The sequence below is a fragment of the Dreissena polymorpha genome, chromosome 10 (genome assembly GCF_020536995.1).
Source record: "Dreissena polymorpha isolate Duluth1 chromosome 10, UMN_Dpol_1.0, whole genome shotgun sequence".
Classification (NCBI taxonomy): Eukaryota; Metazoa; Mollusca; class Bivalvia; order Myida; family Dreissenidae; genus Dreissena; species Dreissena polymorpha.
This window is the reverse complement of record NC_068364.1, coordinates 76,655,306-76,658,602: the sequence shown is the minus strand read 5'-3', so window position 1 is coordinate 76,658,602 and position 3,297 is coordinate 76,655,306.

Sequence of the window (3,297 nt, the reverse complement as noted above, 5' to 3'; positions counted from 1 at the left end):
TCGTATTTTGACATCAGGGCATCATGTCCAACTATTGAAAATCAGATTTTTTTTCACCGGGACGATGACGGCTTGGATTAAGACAGGCAGACAGACAGTTTATTCAGACTTAAACAACAGTACATCGTCTTCAACTCAAATATATAAATTATTTTTAGACGAATTGTTAGGTGATTACACATATAGCAGTGATGATTCTGAGAATGTTGCCATGTTTCTTATCCGTGTAATCTAGAGTCCATGGTTTGAGCATTTTTATCGCGGTGTTCAAAAAAAGATATCTCAATAATCTTGTTTATTGATAGATCTGTGGTTTTATAGCCCCTGTGTTCAGCACAAACCAATTATCTCGTTATGATCAGATACTGTGCCGACCAATACTAAATAACACTATGGTGTCTTACGCCACAGCAGGGACCTATACTTGTATATTGGTCCCTAACCACAGGTGGCAATGTCTGGTCAGATTGCACTTTTTATGATACCTCCATGTCTTCTCGTGGTATTAGTGGTCATTTCTTGGAGTAATGTAACGCCAAATACTCAATTTTGCGTTTATAAGATATGTAGCGTATTGAAAACATTTATAGTCATCTGCCCATACAGATTGCCATAAACTAAATACTGTATAGATGTCAGCCAGCTAAATCACAATAATTATAAGTGCTTAATACCTATACATGTACATTTTAAACATTTAAAAAATCTAATACTTAACATTTAACGTATTTAGCGGGTACCGGTAAAAAAACTCCGTCATTTCGTAGTCCTATAAAGAGTGTATGGTAGTGTACGGAACAACATAATTAAAAACAGCATTCTCATTTGACCACAGCGGGGTTAAATAATCTTTCCGAAGAATACAAATAATACAGAGTTTTAATTTAGAATTCTATATATTTATAACTCTGTTAACTTATAAAGATATTTCAATATACATGCATAGACAGTTGACCGTGATTTTCAAGAATCTTTAAATAATTTTAATTAATTGATAATTTATGGTTAATAACCTTTCATATAATTTTACATAATTACCTTTTGTTAATAAACAACAAACGATAAATGTTTTGACACCCATTATATTTGAAGTATGCAAAGCCGAAAAATATCAAGAGGGTCCGCTATACATTTGTATACGCTGTTTCATCATAAAATTAACACCCTTTCTGTGTTATAATCAAGAGCTGAAATCGTAAATTTATTAAGCTTCATTAATACTTAGCTTTATGGATATGTCTCTAGAACAAAATATTTCAATATATTTCATAAAAAATATAATAATCATGGCAAAGGAAATTCAATGGCCGGTATCTAAACAAAAGCATAATCGCCAAGACCGTAGCATCAGTTCAGTGCATTAGGAACGCGCGCTACATTTTCCCGCCTTCATTCCTTAATTACCTTCGTTTTTAAACAATTTTTTTTTCTATCGTATACAGAATTCTATTCTCCTAAGCAAGATGTTATTTTTAAAACTGAACTCCAAATATAAACGCTACAAATCGGTATAAAGTACGAACATGTCAACCGTAAATCTAGATTCTAAAACTCCAAAACGGTATGTTATTTGCAAAAGTTAAAGTTATAACTCGCCGGGCTGCCAAAATCAGAAGAAAAACTTAATATATATTTATATATCTGAAAACTACATTACGTAAGCTTTCTAATGATATATAATTTGTCAAAATCGGCCTAGAAATGAAACTATAATTTAACAAAATACGTGAGTGGGTACATCAAATGTATAACATCGGCGCTTCGATAAAAGATCGACAGATACGACACGGTCACGTGACTTAGACACGACAAGATATTTGGCGTAACGGTCCCGTTTCATATCCGTGTAATCTAGAGTCCGTGTAAAATATTGAAATGTACACGCATACTGAACATAAAATCATTAGCATAACGGCTAAGTTAGTTTTTACTAAGATGGCAATAGTGTTTATTTTATTATTATGAATCTTATGATGATAATTTTGAAAGTATAACACAGAGTATCTGAAGAAGATATATACATAATCACATATGTTGTTGTTGTTGTGGTTATTGTTTCAATATTTTTATGAGTATCATACATTCAATGACGAATAGCTATTAATTTGTCATACAAACACCATAATTATTATTGGATTGCGGAGATTAAACAAATCGATTCCCTAGTAACTGATATAACTGATACATTTTTTGAGCGACAATTTGAAACTAAATCTAGTATTATTTAAATTTGATTATTTAATTGCAGACTTTTTTTATCAACCCCAATTATTGTGTACGCAACGTTTCTTTTATTTAAATCGCTGAGTACGAAGCATCAAGCTATTTTTAATTAATTGACAGTGATCTTTAATGTATGTCATAATATAAATTGAAATCAATCTTAATTAAAGCTTGAGCGGTTGGTTTGTAATAAGTTTTGTAAATGTTGCTGTAGGATATGTATGCACAATAAATACTAACGCTCTGGCATATTGTGATGGTGATATGATTATATATTGCACAATGAATATGTGATGATGTTCTGTGATAATATTGAGGCTATAATTAGTTTTTTGAATTAAGCTAGCTAATTTCAAATAAGATACAAACACATCCCAATCCTAAAATTATCAGTAAGTTATAGTATTGTTTGCCTCTAGGCGCAGAATTAATTGAAGGCCTAGTTTATCTGTTAATCCTCGCCCCATGTGGTGTCCCAGTGGATACACTGATATTAATACACGATGTATTGGTCCACAATTAAATCTCTTATAAAAACATGTCTCTCAGGTGACTGAAAAATGGCTGTGTATATACAACAAATACTACTACAACGGAGACTAAGATAACACATGTTACAATTAATTTGTCTTCCTTGCGTTCTTCTTATACGACAAACACTTCTAAAAACAAAAAAGCAAAAAGCCGCTACTGCTACTGCTTCGGCTACTCTTACTGCTACTGCTACTGCTACTGCTGCCGCTGCCGCTGCCACTGCCACTGCCGCTGCCACTGCCCTGCTTGCCGCTGCCCCACTGCCACTGCCGCTGCCACTGCCGCTGCCAGTGCTGCTGCTGCTGCTGCTACTGATAGTGCTACTGCTACTGCCACTGCTACTGCCACTGCTACTGTCACTGCTACTGCCACTGCTACTGCCACTGCCACTGCCGCTGCCACTGCCGCTGCCACTGCCGCTGCTGCTGTTGCTTCTGATAGTGCTACTGCTACTGCTGCTGCTGCTGCTTCTGCTGCTGTTGCTGCTGCTACTGTTACTGCTACTGATACGGCTACTGATACTGCTACTTCTACTGCTAC